Source organism: Nerophis lumbriciformis, linkage group LG15, assembly GCF_033978685.3.
Source record: "Nerophis lumbriciformis linkage group LG15, RoL_Nlum_v2.1, whole genome shotgun sequence".
Classification (NCBI taxonomy): Eukaryota; Metazoa; Chordata; class Actinopteri; order Syngnathiformes; family Syngnathidae; genus Nerophis; species Nerophis lumbriciformis.
The window spans coordinates 40,262,751-40,286,442 of NC_084562.2; the positions used below are offsets into that span (position 1 = coordinate 40,262,751).

The window sequence follows — 23,692 nt, forward strand, 5'->3', positions numbered from 1 at the left end:
TCAAGGAAAATTAGAAAATTACATAAATAGCATCCTGTAATTTGATTTTTATATTTTTTTTTTATCTTGATAGGTTGAAACTTAACACCAATGAGTCAACTGATGAAAATTGTCACATAATTTATTCAGAAAGTATAAATAATGACAAATAAAGATGGAATACTATTAACCGCAACATGGAGGTGTAAAAAAAACCCCAACAACATTATGATTTTTACATTTTCAGAATGTGCTTGTTCTATTTTTAACCAAAGAAAACAATCTGAAGTTGTCTTTATTTTTAAGTTATCGTGCTGTGATTTTACCAGTCCGGCCCACTTGGGAGTAGATTTTTCTCAATGTGGCCCCTGATATAAAATGAGTTTGACACCCCTGAGTTAGTCATTTCTCTTGGACTGCTTTTGTACATGTGCTCCTTGCATGTATATATATGTGTAGTGTACAAGACAGCGGTGAATGACAAACATGAACGCCATACAAATACAATTGTATTCAATATGATTAATAGTTGTGAAAAATATAGACACTTTTATGAAATATGTGTTCTGTTCAACCACTAATCAGTCCTTTCAGGATTTCACAAGATTGTTTGTGATGGTTTTGGCCTAACAATGCCTCAATTCACAGCAGCTTTTTCCAAAAAGTTCTGGCAAAAGTTGCAATTTTTTAAGGCTTCAATAACATTGAGTCAACTAAGGATTTTATGAATTTGAATCAATGTTCCGCGTAATCTTGACCTCCAAAAAAGCACAGGATTGCAACAAAATCCATATACAAACATCCATACATCCGTAGCAGGAGCTTATCCCAGCTAACTTCGGGCGAGTGGTGGTGTACTCCCCAGACTGGTAGCCAGCCAATTGCAGATCACATACAGTATACTATACAGTAAACAACCATTCACACTCATGTGTACATTAATACCTATTGACAATTTAGAGTCTTCAAATAACCTAACATGCATATTTTTGGAATGTGGGAGGAATATTACTAAATTATTGTGTATGCACCTTAGGGGATCTGCTCCAATTCCGTTGCTCTTTGAACCTGTTCACTGTAATAATGACAAATACAACTCTATTCTATTCTATTCTATTCTATTCTATTCTATTCTAAGAGTACCAAGAGAAAATACAAAACATGCAAACTCAACACAGAGATGTCCAAAACAGAGATCTGAAATAAATGGCAGTAAACGCACATACTCAGAGCTCATTGTCAAACTACTGTATAACTAAGACTAGTGATAATTAACTATAATTCCAACAAATGTACCCCTGCATGTTAAAAGCATTTATGGTATATATAGCGATAATTTTGGATTATCATCAAACTTCAACATCTCAGTCATTTAAATGCTGCCCCTTTGTTAAGTCGGAATTGCAAATACTATGATCTTAATTGCTTTACCTGGATAAATAAAGGTTAAATAAATGTAAACTAAGGTGTCAGGATGCCAGTGTGTTGCTAAATGTTTAGATCCTACCCATGGGCTTAGGGCACAAAAGATGACATTTGTGCCATTGGATCAATAACGAATTGATATATGTACACATGTTGTTGTTCCTGTTTCGTCACACGAGAAGCAAACATGTGTTTTGATTAGACCAGTCGTGTCAAACGTACGGCCCGTAGGCCGGAACAGGCCCGCGGACAGGTTTTATCCGGCGCGCGGGATGAGTTTGCTAAGTATTAAAATGTAACTTGAAATTGTTTAATGAAAGAAACAGCTGTTCTAAATGTGTCCACTGGATGTCGCAATAGCAATTCTTTGTATCTTTGTAGATGATGCTACATATGTACAGAATAAACCACATGATGTAAGTACATCAGTCGAGGAAAATGATGAAAACTACATAAATAACATACTATAATTGGATTTTGATATAATTTTTTTATCTTGATAGATTGAAAATGAACACCAATGAGTTAACTGATGAACATTATCACATAATTTATTCAGAAAATATAAATAACGATAAATAAAGATAGAATACTACAAACCCCGTTTCCATATGAGTTGGGAAATTGTGTTAGATGTAAATATAAACGGAATACAATGATTTGCTAATAATTTTCAACCCATATTCAGTTGAATATGCTACAAAGACAACATATTTGATGTTCAAAGTGACAAACATTTTTTTTTTTTGCAAATAATCATTAACTTTAGAATTTGATGCCAGCAACACGTGTCAAAGAAGTTGGGAAAGGTGGCAATAAATAATGATAAAGTGGAAGAATGCTCATCAAACACTTATTTGGAACATCCCACAGGTGTGCAGGCTAATTGGGAACAGGTGGGTGCCATGATTGGGTATAAAAACAGCTTCCCAAAAAATGCTCAGTCTTTCACAAGAAAGGATGGGGCGAGGTACACCCCTTTGTCCACAACTGCGTGAGCAAATAGTCAAACAGCTTAAGAACAACGTTTCTCAAAGTGCAATTGCAAGAAATGTAGGGATTTCAACATCTACGATCCATAATATCATCAAAAGGTTCAGAGAATCTGGAGAAATCACTCCACGTAAGAGGCATGGCCGGAAACCAACATTGGATGACCGTGACCTTCGATCCCTCAGACGGCACTGTATCAAAAACCGACACCAATCTCTAAAGGATATCACCACATGGCCTCAGGAACACTTTAAAAAACCACTGTCACTAAATACAGTTTGTCGCTACATCTGTAAGTGCAAGTTAAAGCTCTACAATGCAAAGCGAAAGCCATTTATCAACAACTTCCAAAAACGCCGCCGGCTTCTCTGGGCCCGAGATCATCTAAGATGGACTCATGCAAAGTGGAAAAGTGTTCTGTGGTCTGACGAGTCCACATTTCAAATTGTTTTTGGAAATATTCAACATCGTGTCATCCGGACCAAAGGGGAAGCGAACCATCCAGACTGTTATCGACGCAAAGTTCAAAAGCCAGCATCTGTGATGGTATGGGGGTGCATTAGCGCCCAAGGCATGGGTAACTTACACATTTGTGAAGGCACCATTAATGCTGAAAGGTTTTGGAACAACATATGCTGCCATCTAAGCGGCGTCTTTTCATGGACGCTCCTGCTTATTTCAGCAAGACAATGCCAAGCCACATTCAGCACATGTTACAACAGCGTGGCTTCGTAAAAAAAGAGTGCGAGTTCTTTCCTGGCTCGCCTGCAGTCCAGACCTGTCTCCCATCGAAAATGTGTGGCGCATTATGAAGCGTAAAATACGACAGCGGAGACCCCGGACTGTTGAACGACTGAAGCTCTACATAAAACAAGAATGGGAAAGATTTCCACTTTCAAAGCTTCAACAATTAGTTTCCTCAGTTCCCAATCGTTTATTGAGTGTTGTTAAAAGGAAAGGCCATTTAACACAGTGGTGAACATGCCCTTTCCCAACTACTTTGGCACGTGTTGCAGCCATGAAATTCTAAGTTAATTATTATTTGCAAAAAAAAAAAAAAGTTTATGAGTTTGAACATAAAATATCTTGTCTTTGTAGTGCATTCAATTGAATATGGGTTGAAAAGGATTTGCAAATCACTGTATTCCGTTTATATTTACATCTAACACTATTTCCCAACTCATATGGAAACAGGGTTTGCATTAACCGCAACATGTAAGTGTAAAAAAATACAAAATAAATTATGATTTGTACAATTTTAGAATGTGCTTGTTCTATTTTTAAACAAAGAAACCAATCTGAAGTTGTCTTTATTTTTAAGTTATTGTACCGTGATTTTACCATTCCCAGGGCCCCTTGGGATTATATTTTTCTCCATGTGGCCCCCGATCTAAAAGGAATTTGATACCCATGGCATCCTCCCACCCCCCAAAACATGCACCTGGGGATTAGTTGATTAGCAACACTAAATTGGCCATTGTGTGTGAATGTGAGTGTGAATGTTGTCCGTCTATCTGTGTTGGCCCTGCGACGAGGTGGTGATTTGTCCAGGGTGTACGCCGCCTTCCGCCTGAATGCAGCTGAGATAGGCTCCAGCACCACCCGCGGTAGAACATGGATGGATGGATGGATGGATGGATTAGACCAGTGGTTCTCAAATGGGGGTACGCATACCCCTGGGGGTACTTGAAGGTATGCCAAGGGGTACTTGAGATTTTTTTTAATATTCTAAAAATAGCAACAATTCAAAAATCCTTTTTAAATATATTTATTGAATAATACTTCAACAAAATATGAATGTAAGTTCATAAACTCAGTGAAGCACAAGCTCAGGTTTCTCACTAAACTGTCTGTCAAAAAGAACTGTGAAAAGAAATACAACAATGCAATATTCAGTGTTGGCAGCAAGATTTTTTGTGGACATGTTCCATAAATATTGATGTTACAGATTTATTTTTTTGTGAAGAAATGTTTAGAATTAAGTTCATGAATCCAGATGGATCTCTATTACAATCCCCAAAGAGGGCACCTTAAGTTGATGATTACTTCTATGTGTAGAAATCTTTATTCATAATTGAATCACTTGTTTATTTTTCAACAAGTTTTTAGTTATTTTTATATCTTTTTTCCAAATAGTTCAAGAAAGACCACTACAAATAAGCAATATTTTGCACTGTTATACCATTTAATACATCAGAAACTGATGACATAGTGCTGTATTTTACTTCTTTATCTCTTTTTTTCCAATCAAAAATGCTTTGCTCTGATTAGGGGGTACTTGAATTAAAAAATATGTTCACAAAGGGTACATCACTGAAAAAAGGTTGAGAACCACTGGATTAGACTGTTGACGCGCGCGTTTGAGATTGGCAAAAATGACAAAAAAAACCAACAAAAAATATTGTATGTAATAAAATGAAACACCAGCCTTGTTGTGTTTTTTTAAAAACAAAATGAAAAAAAATATATGTATATTGGTATCAATATCGGTAGTGGCACAACTGGCCTTGTATCGACTTGCTACTAGATCGATACCAAAACCTGCAGTATCGTCCAACCCTCTCTGGCAGCGAGACAGCCGCAGTGAGCTGCTATAATGCTATGCTGGTTCCGGGGCGGCACTACAGTCGGCTCCGGTACGCTTTCTGTTGCCGCGACGAGAGACACTTTGAGCCCGCCTGCCAGCACCACCCCGCACCCTTCTCGAATGAATCGTTCCTTTCTCCCAGGTAAGACTTTTGAGGTTTTTAATCCCACGTTATGACAGTGGAGTTATTCGTCCGTAAACGTCGACTAGGGGGGGCGTCGGTGGAGCGTAACCTCCTCCAGGGCATCCCGGGGAGCAATGGATGCTGATCCGCTCACTCAGTCAACGCTAACAATGGAGCGCGAACAGATGATGTGTGTCTGTTATCATAACACGCAGCCAGAGCTACCACGCCAACCAGAATCACCTTGTTTAGGTCCATAGTGGCTCTTAAGATTCATTTTCATATTGATGACTCCTTTATTTATTTTTAATCAATGCATCAGTGCTTGGGCTCCAGAGCTCATTGACTTATCCAGCACACCCCCACACACACTTGTGAGATAGATGGATGCATAGTTGTCAGTGTCACATCGTGTCAGCCTCCACACACTAAGTCAGTCTTGTATCAAAGGTGCTTATAATGTCCTGCAGTGTTGTTTCCCCCTTCTCTCATTGTCACTAGTACATCATTTTCTATGCAATTTGTTGCCATTAAGGTCCCATGTGAGCTGGAGTCTATCCCAGCTGACTTTGTGTGAGAGGTGTGTCATCTCAATTGATTGTGTTTTAGTGTAGTTGTAGTCAACACAATTACATTACGTTTTAGCAATAGATGATATCTGTCAATGACAAGGGTGTCAAACTCTGGCCCGCGGGCCAAATATGGACCGCCGTGTAATTTCATTTGGCCCTTGAGGCAATATCAAATTAACATTAGAGCTGTAACACCGCATTCACTGCTAATACTCATACTTGCCAACCCTCCCGATTTTCCCGGGAGACTCCCGAATTTCAGTGCCCCTCCCGAAAATCTCCCGGGGCAACCATTCTCCCGAATTTTTCCCGATTTCCACCCGGACAACATTATTGGGGGTGTTCCTTAAAGGCACTGCCTTCAGCGTCCTCTACATCCTGTCGTCACGTCCGCTTTTCCTCCATACAAACAGCGTGCCGGCCCACTCACATAATATAAGCGGCTTTTACACACACACACAAGTGACTGCAAGGCATACTTGATCAACAGCCATACAGGTCACACTGAGGGTGGCCGTATAAACAACTTTAACACTGTTACAAATATGCGCCACACTGTGAACCCACACCAAACAAGAATGACAAACACATTTTGGGAGAACATCCGCACCGTAACACAACATAAACACAACAGAACAAATACCCAGAACCCCTTGCAGCACTAACTCTTCCACTCTACCACCAAACACCCCACCCCCCAACCCCACCCCCGCCCACCAAGTTAATGTTGATATTTACCTCAGAAGGCTGCAAATAGGAAAGAGGCATTCAATTTTTTTTATTTAAATTGTATTTAGTATACCATTTATGTTTTTTCGTTTGTTTTTTGAAAGTTGATTTTGCAGTATTAAGTTATATAAGCGTTGCTTGTTCCATATTCAGTGTTAAAGCAAATCAGTGTAGCAAACTGAGCAATAATTTACGTTTTATTCATGCACTTTCTCTTGCTACTTCAAGGCTCGAATGTTTGATTCATTCATTATTGTTATTTTATTTTCAAATGTATTATTAGCCTGTGGAAAAAGTTTATTTTGATATTTACCTCAGAAAGGTGCAAATAGAAAAGAGGCATTACATTTTTAATTTACATTTTATTTGATATGCCATTGATATTTTTTAATTATTATTATTATTATTTGAAACTCGATTTTGCATGTCACGATAAAGTTATATAAGCCTTGCTTGGTCAATATTCAATGCAAAACTTGTTTGGGTCCCTATTAAAAGGTTAATTTGTTCAACCTTGGCCCGCGGCTTTGTTCAGTTTTAAATTTTGGCCCACTCTGTATTTGAGTTTGACACCCCTGGTCTATGACCTGTGAACTGAATTATATTTATATAGCGCTTTTCTCTCGTGACTCAAAGTGCCTTTACATAGTGAAACCCAATATCTAAGTTACATTAAAGCCAGTGTTGGTGGCACTGGGAGCAGGTGGGTAAAGTGTCTTGCCCAAGGACACAACGGCAGTGACTAGGATGGCGGAAGCGGGGATCGAACCTGGAACCCTCGAGTTGCTGGCACAGCCACTCTACCAATGGAGCTGATGATACCACAAATTTGGGTATCAATCCGATACCAAGTAGTTACAGGATCATACATTGGTCATATTCAATCAATCAATCAATCAATGTTTATTTATATAGCCCTAAATCACAAGTGTCTCAAAGGGCTGCACAAGCCACAACGACATCCTCGGGACAGAGCCCACATAAGGGCAAGGAAAAACTCACCCCAGTGGGACGTCGATGTGAATGACTATGAGAAACCTTGGAGAGGACCGCATATGTGGGTAAACCCCCCCACCCCCCCACCCCTCCCCCCTAGGGTAGACCGAATGCAATGGATGTCGAGTGGGTCTGACATAATATTGTGAGAGTCCAGTCCATAGTGGATCCAACATAATAATAAGAGTCCAGTCCATAGTGGGGTCAGCAGGAAACCATCCCGAGCGGAGACGGGTCAGCAGCACAGAGATGTTCCCAACCGATGCACAGGCGAGCGGTCCACCCCGGGTCTCGACTATGGACAGCCAGCACTTCATCCATGGCCACCGAACCTGTGTGTCTCCCCCTCCACAAGGGATAGGGGGGAGCAGAGGAGAAAAGAAAAGAAACGGCAGATCAACTGGTCTAAAAAAAGGGGGGCTATTTAAAGGCTAGAGTATACAAATGAGTTTTAATATTTTTATATTCAAAGTCCTCATGAGTCAAGGGACATATTTCCTGAGTTTATAAACATAATATCCATCCATCCATTTTCTACCGCTTATTGACGTAATCATAGTAGTATCGACTAGATACGCTACTGTACTTGGTATCATTACAGTGGATGTTAGGTGTAGATCCACCAATGGCGTTTGTTTACATTTTAACGCCGGTGAGCTACGTTGTGTAGTGAAACATGTTTAGCTATTCCTAGTCCCGCAGGGATGATACTTGTAAGAAACTTTTTTTATTTGTCACCATGGAGGAGGACCGGTACTTTTCAGAGGCGGTATAGTACCGAATATGATTCATTAGTATCGCGGTACTATACTAATACCGGTATACCATACAACCCTACTGCACATTAACGTTATCATGCTCCTACCTTTCAAACATGCAGGAGACATCCACCACTTTTATGGGCTTTTTAGAAGCAGTCGTTTAGTGCACAATTAAACCACTTTTAATTAATCTATTTTTACCGCCGAGGGTGCGCTCATTGGAAAGAGGCTGGACTTGCTCGACTCAAGACGCAAAAAAAATCCATATTTAAATATGTTTTTTATCATTTAAGAAATATTCTAAGAATATATAATCTATGTGAAAAAAACGAATGTCATTAAATGCCCAAAACGTATCAATTGAGTTTGTTTTAATCAGCCCCTTAACTCCTCTAGCAGTTATAACATTATATAATGATCTTGCTGTATAGACCATATTTGTAATATTTTTTTTATTTCTGATTCTCGTCTGTCCATTGTCTGTCTGTGCAGCGCGAGCACCGATCCTGCAGCCGTGTGTGGAACTTTCACTTTGCACATCCTTCTGACACCTGCTAAATAAAACGCAAACTAGTGCTCGCAAAACAGTGATGAGTGTTGATAAACCACACTGCGCATGCTAATTAATTATATTTGCATCCTCTCCTTCCAGTATTGTGGGCATTTTGATGAACAATATTCTGCAGATTGACTAAGACAGAGACGCAAAATGGATTGCACAATTCTGCTCTCTTAACAGACGCAATCCACTTTGCACTCTAGAGTTGGGGGAAATAATTGATTTTTAGACGCATCGCAATTCCGGACATGGACGAGTATAAAATCGATTAGTAAACATCAACAATCAATAATCGATATAAATCTATGTAAATAAAGCAATGCAGACAGTTCTGAAATTTGGCTGACCACAGCGAACCACCTCACCGAGAGATCCGACCAGCTCCTTTATTTTAGGGCACTTACGTTTTAGTTTTGTATACATTTCCATTATTTATTAAATGTGATAGGAATGAATTTAACTGTTTCTTATTCCAAATGCACTGTTTTTAAGAGTTGCAAATAATAAACACGAAATGTAAAACTGCATCAATATATATCAATTAAATGTGCCTCAATAATTGATTTTTAATCGAATCGTTGCTCCTGAATCGTAATCGAATCGTGAGGTGTCCAAAGATTCCCACCTCATGTGTTGAGTAGGTCAGCTTTACGTGTGCTATCAGGTTTGCACGTGTTTTTAGTACGCGCAAACTTCAGTAAATCAGGCCCTTAGTCCAGTGGTCCCCAACCACCGATTGGTACCGGGCCGCACAAGAAATAAAAAAAAAAAAATATATATATTTTTTTTTTAATGAAATCAACATAGAAAACACAATATATACATTATATATCAATATAGATCAATACAGGCTGCAGGAATACAGTCCGTAAGCACACGGATAGCCCCCCCTCCAGGTCCGTGGGACAAACTTTCAAGCGTTGACTGGTCCGCAGCTACAAAAAGGTTGGGGACCAGTTAGTCGACGAAACCATAAAGTATAAAAATAAAAGGCCTCTTTAAAGTTGATTTTAAAGTACTTTTTTTTAGACTACCTGCAAATAATTTGTTTAACACAAATGTCAGTAAATATTTTTCAGGCATTTTTTCTACTTTATAATGCTATGTCTCTGGCAAAACATGTATGTATGTGTGTTATGTAACAGAGTTACGATGCATGCTTTCATCATAATTTGTTTATGAGCGCGAGAGAACCGGAAGCAGCAAATACACATATGCGCCATGGCAAATTTCATCCATCCATCCATTTTTTACCGCTTGTCCATCTAGGGGTCTTAAATAAATTATTCCTTCAAGTAGATAGAATAATTTGATGGAATTTGGTTTTAACTTACAGATGTGTAGATGTCACGATGACTAGCCTGCTGAAGGCATCACATAGCGTTGAAAAAAAAGTGTCCTCTTCACTTTCTCCCAGGTGTGCACATATTCCGATGTGGAACACGTTGAATCCACACAGTTTTTGTTTTGGCGGTGAGAAATCCAACTTTTTTATCTCACAAAAAAGCATCTGATTGGCTCTCCTTCGTAACTAACTTCTGGCTCCTCTTTCATATGTACGCTGTTAAAGAGCTGCATGATTTGATATATTTCTTACTTGTCCCCCTTATCTATGATTGGATTTCTCATTTTTATTTGTTGATTAAAATGTCAGTTAATTTTGTTGTCGTCTTAGTCAATGTGCATTTGTGTTGATTCGCTATCGTCTTATTTTCGTGAGGGGAAAATTGACAACTAAGATGAAAATTATTAGTCAACAAAATTAACGCTGGTGTCGGCAAACAATCACACTTATGGACAGTTTTTAGATGCTTTGGTTTTGGCCTGTTTACAAAAAACAGTAAAATTAAAATATCAGAATGGTACACAGTACGCCCATGGGAAAAAAAAGTGGTTAAAAAAAGTTATTCATGGTTGGCAGAAAATTTAGCCTGGTGCTTTTAATCAAAGTTTTAGTAGTTTAATGTTGATGAAAAATGTTACTTGGAAACAACATACTGTCTTTAGCAAGATGATGAAATCGCTAAGTATTTTGAGTAAAGTTTGTGATTTTATGAATCATTCTAGTATGTTGTCCTTTGTCATTAGGGATGTAACGATATGAATATTTCATATCATGGTTATTGTTACCAAAATTATCACGGTTATCATTATTATCATGGTATTGTTAAATCAAGCTCAAAAAGTACTTATACACACACATATTTTGATGGATTTTATTAAATAACTAAAATAAATAGTACCACTGTTAGAAAGCCCACTACTTTGCATGTTTTGTGTTTTTATGCCTCACTGAGTGTTCTGGCGGGCTTTGTGGTATCCTATTCTGTTCAGCAGTCCTTGAACGCACCGTTAAAACACCTCTGTCTCTTCGAGTATAGAATAGGGATGTAACGGTAAACGGTATAATGATAAACCGCGATAAAATTCCAGATGGTTAGTAATACCGTTTAAATGTTTAATTACCGAAAAACAGTCATATGTTAATGCATTTTAGGCAACACTGCTTACTTCCTGAAAACTGAAGCGCATGCGTACTTGCGCATGCAGACTTGCGCATGCAGACTTGCGCATGCAGACTTGCGTCGTTAGGCTCGAGAAAACATGGCGGCGGAGTTTACACGGACTTTGCGTTGAAAATGTTCCCTCCGAGTTAACGGAGCCGATCGCTTCGTTTCACTTCATTTCAATTGCTTCTACTTCCGTGGGGTCTCAGTGTGCGTTTAAGAGTAGGAATGTCCCGATCCGATATTTGGATCGGATCGGCCGCCGATATTTGCCAAAAAATGCGTATCGGCAAGGCATGGGAAAAAGGCATGGGAAAATGCTGATCCAGATCCAGTTTAAAAAAAACTCCGGTCCGTGTTTTCCAACGCACAGATTTAAATAATACATTCCACTTTTCTGCTGCTCCCTATTTCCTTTCCGCATTTTCCAGCACACCTTCAACACATCCACGGGTCTGTGGATTCTCACGCAGTTGCTTTTAGCTGCTGGCATTGCACTACAGGCTCTTCCCACTCCTTCTTCTGTCTCCTTCTCACAGACAGCAAGCGCAACTTCTTACACACGTCACACGTCACATACGTATACGTCCTCTCCCAGCAGAAAGGTAGCAGCATGGCTAACGTTAGCTGTGATGCTAGCGCAGCCGCTAAGGTGCGCGCCTGCTCAAACGTCCTCTGCGCACGGCAAATCTATGCCACGCACAAAATCAAATAAAAAAATAAGCGCATAACAATTTTCGACACACGGACACGACAGAGAAAACAGTTTTCGTCATCATTGTTCAAATATTGTAACCTCTGTCGAGACGCTTATCTTCATTCGGTGCCACACGTCCACACCATCAAAATGCCCAGGCAAAAATTTCCAGATCAACACCGTATGAAAAAAATAGTGATTTTTTTAGTTGTGATTTCCTTCTCTGCATGAAAGTTTAAAAGTAGCATATATTAATGCAGTATGAAGAAGAATGTTTTAATGTAGACATCCAAGCCTTGAAAGAACATTTTGAAAATCAAGACTACATTTCCTGCAAATGGGTGCATTTCTACCCTATATTTTAACTTTAGATTTATTCTCATATCAAACTCTTTTGGCTGTCTTTTTGACACTTACATCCGGCGCCCCCCTCCACACCCTGGATTATAAATAATGTAAATAATTCAATGTGATTATCTTGTGTGATGACTGTATTATGATGATAGTATATATCTGATAGTATATATCTGTATCATGAATCAATTGAAATCAATTGAAAAACTTATTGGGGTGTTACCATTTAGTGGTCAATTGTACGGAATATGTACTTCACTGTGCAACCTACTAATAAAAGTCTCAATCAATCAATCAAAACACATAGAATCATCATACTGCTGTGATTATATGCATCAAGTGTTCATTCAAGGCTAAGGCAAAATATCGAGATATATATCGTGTATCGCAATATGGCCTTAAAATATCACAATATTAAAAAAAGGCCATATCGCCCAGCCCTAGTTTCAATGATGCCATTTCTGTTTGTCATGTATAATTTTGTCTATTTTGTGTTTATCCTTGAATAAACAGGTCAGTTTCTTGTTACCAACCATTGTGTATTATTCAAACTCCCCTAATTCAGCTGGCTAGTTGTTATCAAGAGTACTAAAACCCTTTTCAACATGATTCTGACAACTAAGTAGGCTAAATAACTTTAAACTTTAATACATGCTCGGATAGGCCAGTATCGGTCAGTATCGGTATCGGTCAGTATCGGTATCGGATCGGAAGTGCAAAAACAATATCGGTATCGGATCGGAAGTGCAAAAACCTGGATCGGGACATCCCTATTTAAGAGTGCAATGCTGTTGGAGGAGAAACATATTTGATGTTGCGGTTTCATTTTAAAAGTGTTGCGTTAAAGCGAGCGCCAATCTGTCCGTGAGTTTGTCAAAATGCAGTTATTAATCATGGTTTTTTGATACATTTAATTGAAAACGATAATACTAACTGTCAGGAGTTTTACAGCTGTTATCATTTATATTGTTTATCGTTACAAGCCTATTTGGCATTAAGGTTGCACCTATCGATTATTTTAGTAATTGCGTAATCTATTAGTTTGTTTGATTAACCGGATAAAACTTACTTTATAGCCTTAATTTTATTTTTAGGAAAATAGTTTTTGTTCTTTTTTGTTTTTTTCCTATTATTATTATTATATTATTATTATTTTCTATTATATTAATTGATCTAATTGAATAATTGTTGAAGACCTCTAGTAGTTGTGTTTTAAAATAGAAAACATGGCTTTAATGTTGCCTTCTGAGTTGAATGACTAATGTATTTATGCGAATAGTGGGCAGATATCAAAAGCTTATACTTATAGTTGCTAATTTTTAATCATGATTTATAAAAATTTTGTATCAATTTTTTTTACAGGGAACTTAGACAGCCATATTACAATATGTTTGTGAGTAAAGCCTTTTTAGTGGATTTATTAATATAAACAATGACTGCTAGTAGTGCATTTCAAGAGGATATTTAGTATAACATTGGAACAAGGTGGATAAAGACAGTGAAGAGCGGGGGGGGACTAAAGTGAGGAAGAAATTGATTGCCAAGAGTCTTGGCCCAAGACCAATAGAAAGTGAGGGGCCCACACTCATATACGTCAAAACCCACAAGGCTGCAGGGAACGTACACAACATGCTGACATGCTGAGAGTGGGTTGCCAGGTTGTATTCTCCACATTGTTCCCATTGGGACTCCTGTACATCTTCCCACCTTTTCACTGCCATCTCTTCCTCTTCATCATCCCTTTGTGAATGTCTCGCTCTCCGACTAAGTGGATGGTATACGGCACCTGCACTCAAGGACAAAAACACTTCTCTGTAGGCTGCAGGAATTTTATTCATGCTGCGGCTGTAGGATACGAAATTGGACTCCAGGCGAGAAGGCAAAATAGTCTAACATCCTCCAAACTCTTCCGTACCATTGAGACGTTGTGGACTATTTGTAAACACAATCAATAACCTTAACAGAACGCTGCTTAAACTGTACTCATTACCGGTGTGATAATGCAAATGTCTGCCACAGCCACAGGGAACCTATTTAGTCATTATGTAATAGGATGTGTGATGCATTCTTATAAACTTAAGTGCTGAATTTTATATGGCACTGATTTTGTTTTCACTCTGCTTATAATGTTTTGTGGGTGTTGTATACTCACCTTCACTTTTTGCTGAATAGTCGGAAAACATTCCAGTATGAAAATCATAGTACCGTAAATCACTAGAAGGCGCTACTTTTTTCTATACTTTGAACCCTTCGGCTTATGAACCGGTGCGGCTAATTCATGGATTTTGTTTCGCTTATCGCCATAATGTTCTGAGTTAAAAAGTTTATTTTAAACCCAAGCAGAGGACTGAAATGGTTTGTTATTGTTTGTGCTTTGGCGCTATTTTTTGCCTCAAACCGAAAGTAAAATCGTCCATAGCGTTTCTGCTCGAAAGGATTCTTCATTCATCAATCCAAGCAACGTTCGTAAGTCTCACGATTTGACTAAAACAATCCTACTTACTAATTTGTTCAATGTGTGATGTCTGTAGGAGTGTTTTCATGTATATTTGTCCGTGCTATTTTAATGTAATGTAGCTAGCGTCGTTGGCATTAACTAATATGCCAACACACCTATGAGTGTCTGTGTTAGTATTATTAATTTACAATGGCATTCTTTTTGTATTTTTCAGTTTCACAAATTCCTCAGTAAATTCACCAAAATGTCACCGTAGAGTTATTGAGTCTGTTTAGCTGATTGGCTGCTGTGTTACACACATCGTTTGGAAACAATTAAGGCATGCAGATAAACATTTACGAAATATTTCTGCATAAATAACATATTTCACAGCGTACATATCTGCGGCTTATATCTACGGCTCGGTGCGGCTAATATATATAAAACAAATATTTTTTTTCAAAAATTTAGTGGGTGGGGCTTATATCCCGATGCGTTTTATAGTCCGGAAAATATGGTATATTGAAATACTGCAATATTTCAAAAATCCGTCTTTTGTATTGAATATTTGGGTTTGACTATAGAGCAGACAAAAAATAGAGCACAGGGTTCAAACTCAAGACCCGGGGGAAAATCTAGACCGCCACATGATTTAATGTGGCCCGCCGCATCATTTTACATGGTCCTGCCTAAATATTTTACATTGCTTGTCGCATCATTTAACCTGTTTACATGCTTTTTTTTTGTTCTCTTTGCTATTTGGGCTTATTAGACCCTAATTAGAATAAAAACTAAAAATCATCTTTTGATATGATGTACTTAGTCCATAAGTACACAAACGTGTACTTCATGTGTAGTGACATGCAAATTGTAATTTTTACACTTTTTTTCTCCAAATTCCATTGTAAATTCCATCATACTCTTCTGACACCACCAGATAGCAGTATAAGTGTCCATATGTCGGCATAAGACCCCAATTCAGTAGTGTACACAATTTTGGAAATAAGAGCTGAAAGGTGCTGTCCACGCATGTGGCCACTAAGGCCTTTTTAAGGTGGCCCGCCATTTCATTTTATGTGGCCAGCTGCATAATTTTTTGTGATGCGTCATCTTTATTTATGTGGCCCCGCCACTTCATTTTATGCAATATGCCGCATTAGTTTGTGTCCCGTCATGTCATCTGTGGCCTGCAAAAAAAGGCGGGACATAATAAAGCGCTTTCTGACAAAATTTTCAATTTTAACGAAAAAATTAACTGCCTCCAATTGTATACATTTATATATTATGTCATCTGATCCTGCAACAAGCAAGGCAAGTTATCCATCAATCTGTTACTAAAAATGTAAGTAATCAAAAAGTGGTCCAATGCAAATTGTGCAACAAGGCTATTATACACTTACCGTATTTTCCGGACCATAGGGTGCACCGGATTATAAGGCACACTGCCGATGAATGGTCTATTTTCGATCTTTTTTCCTATATAAGGCGCAACGGATTATGTTTTACAGATCACCTTCAAGCCGCTATTTGACAGTCGCTTCCGGATGCGCCGTTTTGTGGGCGGTCTTATTTATGTGGCTCACCTTCGACAGCGTCTTCTCCCCGTCATCTTTGTTGTAGCCGTGTAGCGTGCAAGGATGGGAGTGGAAGAAGTGTCAAAAGATGGAGCTAACTGTTTTAATTTAAAGTTAAATGACATTCAGACTTTACTTAAATTAATATCAATCAATCAATCAATCAATGTTTATTTATATAGCCTTAAATCACAAGTGTCTCAAAGGGCTGCACAAGCCACAACGACATCCTCGGTACAGAGCCCACATAAGGGCAAGGAAAAACTCACCCCAGTGGGACGTCGATGTGAATGACTATGAGAAACCGGACAGCCAGCACCCCATCCATGGCCACCGGACCTGAGTGTCTCCCCCTCCACAAGGGATAGGGGGGAGCAGAGGAGAAAAGAAAAGAAACGGCAGATCAACTGGTCTAAAAAAAAAAAAAGAAAAAAGGGGGCTATTCAAAGGCTAGAGTATACAAATGAGTTTTAAGATGGGACTTAAATGTTTCTACTGAGGTAGCATCTCTAACTGTTACAGGGAGGGCATTCCATAGTACTGGAGCCCGAATAGAAAACGCTCTATAGCCCGCAGACTTTTTTTGGGCTCTGGGAATCACTAATAAGCCGGAGTTCTTTGAACGCAGATTTCTTGCCGGGACATATGGTACAATACAATCAGCAAGATAGGATGGAGCTAGACCGTGTAGTATTTTATACGTAAGTAGTAAAACCTTAAAGTCGCATCTTAATTGCACAGGAAGCCAGTGCAGGTGAGCCAGTATAGGCGTAATATGATCAAACTTTCTTGTTCTTGTCAAAAGTCTAGCAGCCGCATTTTGTACCAACTGTAATCTTTTAATGCTAGACATAGGGAGACCCGAAAATAATACGTTACAGTAATCGAGACGAGACGTAACGAACGTATGAATAATGATCTCAGCGTCGCTAGTGGACAAAATGGAACGAATTTTAGCGATATTACGGAGATGAAAGAAGGCCGTTTTAGTAACACTCTGAATGTGTGACTCAAACGAGAGAGTTGGGTCGAAGATAATACCCAGATTCTTTGCCGAGTCGCTTTGTGTAATTGTTTGGTTGTCAAATGTTAAGGTGGTATTATTAAATAAATGTCGGTGTTTAGCAGGACCGATAATCAGCATTTCCGTTTTCTTAGTGTTGAGTTGCAAGAAGTTAGCGGACATCCATTGTTTAATTTCATTAAGACACGCCTCCAGCTGACTACAATCTGGCGTGTTGGTCAGCTTTAGGGGCATGTAGAGTTGGGTGTCATCAGCATAACAATGAAAGCTAACACCGTATTTGCGTATGATGTCGCCTAGCGGCAGCATGTAAATACAAAAAAGTGCAGGGCCAAGAACCGAACCCTGAGGAACTCCGCACGTTACCTTAACATAGTCCGAGGTCACATTATTATGGGAGACGCACTGCATCCTGTCAGTAAGATAAGAGTTAAACCACGACAAGGCTAAGTCTGACATACCAATACGTGTTTTGATACGCTCTAATAAAATTTTATGATCGACGGTATCGAAAGCAGCGCTAAGATCAAGAAGCAGCAACATAGATGACGCATCAGAATCCATCGTTAGCAGTAGATCATTAGTCATTTTTGCGAGGGCTGTCTCCGTAGAGTGATATGCCCTGAAACCGGATTGAAAAGGTTCACAGAGATTGTTAGACACTAAGTGTTCATTTAGCTGCTGTGCGACAATTTTTTCGAGGATTTTCGAGATAAACGGAAGGTGGGACACCGGCCGGTAGTTTACCATGAGGTCAGGATCGAGGTTAGGTCTTTTGAGCAGAGGATGAATAACCGCTTTTTTGAATGCTAGTGGAACAGTGCCAGAGGAAAGTGATAAGTTTATAATATTTAGCACTGATGGACCTAATAATACAAAAAGCTCCTTGATAAGTTTCCCAGGAAATGGGTCAAGTAAACATGTTGTTTGTTTTGTCCCATTAACACATCTTAACAATTCCTCTAATGTTATTTCATCAAAGAAAGAGAAACTATTTTGGAGGGCAGTATCCGTCGTAGATACAGTCGTATCTGTGTTAATAGAACCCAGTTGTAGCTGTGATGCATTGTCTTTAATCTTCTTTCTAATGAGTTCAATTTTCTTATTAAAGAAATTCATAAAATCATCTGCCGAGTGGGTGGAGCTACTGGGAGGAGTCCCTTGTTGGGTTAGCGATGCTACTGTACTAAACACAAATTTAGGATCATTTTTGTTGAGGGGGATGAGATTTGAGTAATATTTAGCTTTAGCTAAGGTAAGCATGTGTTTATAAGTTATTAAACTATCACTCCATGCTTGATGGAAAACCTCAAGTTTAGTAGCACGCCATTTGCGTTCCAGCTTTCTACACGATAATTTATGGGCTCTAGTTTCTTCTGTAAACCATGGGGTGCGCCTTTTAGGGGCTCTTTTTAGCTTTAGCGGTGCTATACTATCAATGGTGTCGCGCAGGGCGTCGTTAAAGTTGTTAGTGAGGTTATCAATAGAGCCGACATAATTTGGGAATGGTGCCGTTACCGAAGGCAGTAGGCCAGCAAGAGTCATCGTTGTGGCAGCATTAATGTTGCGGCTGCTATAGTAGTTATTATTATTAGTTTGTTGACAATGAGTCAGAACTTCAAATTTTATAAGGTAATGATTGGACATTACTTTAGTATACGGGAGTATCGTAACTTTGGAGGTGGTGACACCCCTGACAAGCACTAGATCTATCGTATTACCGTTGCGATGCGTAGGTTCATTTATTATTTGTGTAAGACCACAGCTATCAATTATAGTCTGGAGCGCCATGCACTGAGGGTCCGATGGGGTATTCATATGGATATTAAAGTCCCCCATTATGATTATAATTATTATAATTATATTATAATAACGGAGCAGCATCTCCTCATCCGGAAACAACAACAACGCCGGAAATGTGTCGCGTGAAAAACCTCTCTAATGACTAAAGTTCCTTGGGTGATTAATGTAAACTCACCCCACCGGTATGTTTTAGCGCTTTCATGGCGAATTTACGGACAGATATAAGTAAGAACTTTACACTACTTTATATTAGAAATGGCAACAGCGGAGGATGAATGTCACATAACAAGAAGATAGAGAAAAAGAAGAAGCTTATCGATTTCAGTATCGGCACGGACTACAAAGGCGGTCACGTGCAATTTTTCAGGATTTACGCAGATCCCAAATACAGATCAGCAGGTACCAGAAGGTAAGAACATTTGCTTCTGCATAATATTGCGAAACAAAACGCCAGATAATATGTCTTACCTTATACTCACACCATAATAATACACGTATGTTGAAGCACAGTAAAAATCCTTCAAGCGGTGCGGCTTCATAGCTTACCAAAGTCGTACTAAATCATTTTGATAGATTTTTGAGCAATGTGTGTAATGCTCTATATTTTCAATGGAACATATAAAATGTTGGTGTTGTTTACTTGAGTCATATTGCCATCATATTGCAGTCTACACGTATCTCTTATGTTTGACTGCCAACTACTGGTCACACTTATCATTGCACCATGTACAAATAAAATTGCTTCGAGGTCAGCAAGCAAAAACAGAATTATTCCGTGCACTAGGCACACCGGGTTATAAACTGTCGAGTTTTGAGAAAAAAAAAGGAATTTAAGTGCGCCTTATAGTCCAGAAAATACGGTATATTTATGTGTACACTGTTACATGTGGCCCTTTGAGGGCAACCATAATTGTAATGTAGCCCTCAAAAAACGAGTTTGACACAACTGACCTAGAGTTTCAATCATTATTTCTGCCTTGTTTATTCTTCTGTGTGGTCAGGGACGAAATTTTGATTTTACAAGTGGGGGGACACAACTGGCTTGAGTACAGAGGTTTGGGGTTTGGTTTGAAGGGAATTGCAAACACTTCAGCTGTAATTTGCCTTCTTATTATTTGTGCAAGCCTTAGTCAGCAACATAACTACCAACTCCTCTTGTTTAAATGTTTTATTTAATCTTATTTGTTTGTGATTCACATTGCCGTGTGGAGTTCAACAGGCTTCTATATAGCATCTGACCACTTCGTGCTGTCAATCAGTATCGCGTTGGCAAGAAGGCTGTACCCCCAGAAAGCCAATGAATGAGTTTTGAGGTGGTCTAAACGACAAGCTTCAGCCTGAGCGGCTGTTTTCCGTCTGGCGCTAATGTTTGATTTGTCTTCACTCAATATCATAACATTATTTAAAAGTGCAGGGGACATGTCGCCACTGTCTGCCCTATTTCATTCATGTGTGGGGTAACTTGGGCCTCCTTTGTCGTTGGTAACCAACGTAGTCAACAGTGACAATCAAAGGTTGGTGGAGAGTGGAACGATCTGGAATGTTCTGCAACTCACAACAGTCACTTTTATTGCAAAGTTGATCTAAAATCTGACTTTGTGATCAAGTCTAGGCTTTGGACACATACCAATTTGAATATTGGTGCCTGTCTTATGTTCTGAGTAGACTACTAATAAAGAATATGCTAAAAATTCAGTCCAGACTGTATTAATCAGTCAGGTACAAGGAAACATTTCTCTACCACCCTGTACCAACTAACTCTTGTGGGCCCCAATAAGTGAAACAGTGATGCTGTTGTTTTTTCTCTCCTGAAATGTCTGTAATGGATAAGATAATGAAGCTATTGTTGTGCAAGTCAAAAAGACAGCAAGCCAAAGTGCACATCCTGCATTATCTGCACAGAGGAGTTGTTTGGTAAATGCAATGTGTTGGAAACAATAAGATACTTTTCCGCATTAAACAAAAGCAAACAGAGTGGAAGTTCTGTAATGTGACTCAGAAAGAGCCCCGGGCTGTTGCTGAAAAGATGCGTTGAAAACGTGCAGCTGTGAACTAAAAAATGCAGTCAATATTTGCACTTCATTATTAATAACATTTTCCAGTGTTGCCCTGGTCGTGCAGAAAATCAATGACAATCAGAGAAGTCTCTCTAAAATGCTTCTATTGTATGCTAACGATGTTACATTCCTGTTCATTAATAGCAAAGCTTTGCAGAGGTGTGTAGCATGCTGCAGGATAACATCTACCGTATTTTGCCGGACTATAAGACGCACTTAAAATCCAAATAAAAATCTGTCCAAATGTTTTAGTGCTACTTTGGTAAGCTACGAAGCCGCACCGCTTGATTGAACGTGAAACATTATGGCTACCGTAGTCAGACCTGCTGTGCTTTATCCATCCATCCATTTTCTACGGCTTGTCCCTCTTGGGTTCGCGGGTGGTACTGAAGCCTATCTCAGCTGCACTCGGGCAAAAGGCGGGGTACACCCTGGAGAAAACATACAGTTATTATTATAGTGTGTGTGTATAAGGACCCCAAAATGGTACCTGCATTTAGTTTCGCACTATTATGCTAAACAAACCTTTTTTGTCTGCCGTTTTGATTTGCAATATTGTGCAAAAACAACTTTTTTCTATTGATACCTGCTGATGTGTATTTGAGATCTGCATGAGTCCCGAAAATTTGCGCTTGTCCTCCATTGTACAGTAATCCGCGTCATTAACATCTTTCTGTTTCTCTATCCTCTTGTTGTGGGGCATTCATTCTCCGCTATTGACATTTTCAATACAAAATAGCGTACAGTTCTAACTTATATCTGTCAGTAGACTTGCTATGGACGCACTAACAACTACCGGTACAACAAATATGATGGAGAGAAGACACTGTCGAAGTGGAGGCACGTAAATTGGACTGCACACAAAACGGTGCATCCTGAAGAGACGGTCAAAAAGCAGCTTGAAGATGGTCTGTAAAACATAATATGTGCAACATTGGTGCAAATAACCACCATTACATGTTATGCAGACCACAAGGATTTGTTTTAAATGTGGAAAAAAATCATAATATGAGCCCTTTAATGCGCCTTATGATTCGGTGCGCCTTTTGTATAAAAATAGACCTGAATAGACCCTCTCATCAGCAGTGCGCCTCATAATCCTGTGCGCCCTATGGTCAGAAAAATACTTAATTGCTGCCAACCAAACGATGTGAGCCAATCTCGAGTGCCTGTGTAAATGAAAACGTCTGTTTTTGTACTAAAGTAACCCAAGTTTCACTTTCTTTCTTTATTTTCTTTCTTTAGTTTATTTCGAACATGAACACACTTACATCATAATACATCACACAATTTCATATCATGTCATTTTACATTATGCCCGAAAAGGAGTAGGAAGAAGTAAAGCTTATTTAATCCTACCCCTTTCCCACTTCAAAGCGTTTACAAATATATAGAATCATTTACTGACCTTTGACCAGATACTTTTTGGCTGTATTTTTGACCACTCTTCTCCGCAATATTGGTTCATTAAATAGTTTGCTTTTCTGGCACGGACATGGTCTACAAATGTTCTATTGGGTTTGGAGCTTTGGGAAGAATATTCAAGCATATGAAATTTCTGTATCTTTAAACATTCATTTTTACGTCAAAATATCACTTATGTTTTTTTTTAATGTAATATCCGTAAAAATACGACCTTAGAATAATTTGTTGAATCCTGGCCTCAACCGCAGGCACTCGCTGTTCCACTTGCCTAAACGCCACACTGAATTAGAAGACGAGGAGATGATCAGGAGCACCGAAACAAGCTCACTCAATTCTAGCTAACTACGTCTATTAGTTTTCTGAACCACAGCGTGGATGGCTGTCCACTTTGCTGCTAATCATATTTGGATGATTACAATCCGAACACTGTTAGTTCCGAACCAGTTGTAGTTCTAGAGTATTTATTAGTAGCCAGGGAGAAGATATGTTTTTGACGTGAGTGATTGTTAATTACCCAAGGGGGCGTTGCTACAGGATAGAGTTGCCAAATGGGAAACGTTTTCGAAGTTCTTTGCTTGCATGTTATAGAACTTTACATTACATTTTCAATTATAATATTGTTAGTAAATTATCTCCAGTATTTTTCGGACTATAAGTCGCAGTTTTTTTCATAGTTTGGCCGGGGTGCGACTTATACTCAGGAGCGACTTATGTGTGAAATTATTAACACATTACCGTAAAATATCAAATAATATTATTTAGCTCATTCACGTAAGAGACTAGACGTATAAGATTTCATCGGATTTAGCGATTAAGAGTGACAGATTGTTTGGTAAACGTATAGCATGTTCTATATGTTATAGTTATTTGAATGACTCTTACCATAATATGTTACGTTAACATACCAGGCACGTTCTCAGTTGGTTATTTATGCCTCATATAACGTACACTTATTCAGTTGTTCACTATTCTTTATTTATTTTGAATTGCCTTTCAAATGTCTATTCTTGGTGTTGGGTTTTATCAAATAAATTTCCCCAAAAAATGCGATTTATACTCCAGTGCGACTTATATATGTTTTTTTCCTTC

At 38.8% G+C, this 23,692-nt stretch overlaps 1 protein-coding gene across 3 annotated transcripts in view; it reads left to right on the forward strand.

Moving 5' to 3' along the window:
* The first annotated feature begins 4,988 nt into the window (after window positions 1–4,988).
* LOC133616117 (amyloid-beta A4 precursor protein-binding family A member 2-like) overlaps window positions 4,989–23,692 on the forward strand; it is a 163,213-nt gene continuing 144,509 nt past the window's right edge. For all 3 annotated transcript variants that reach the window (XM_061975230.1, XM_061975229.1, XM_061975232.1), the window contains exon 1: window positions 4,989–5,126. The gene's annotated coding sequence lies outside the window, so the exon portion shown is untranslated. The remainder of the gene's footprint in view (window positions 5,127–23,692) is intronic.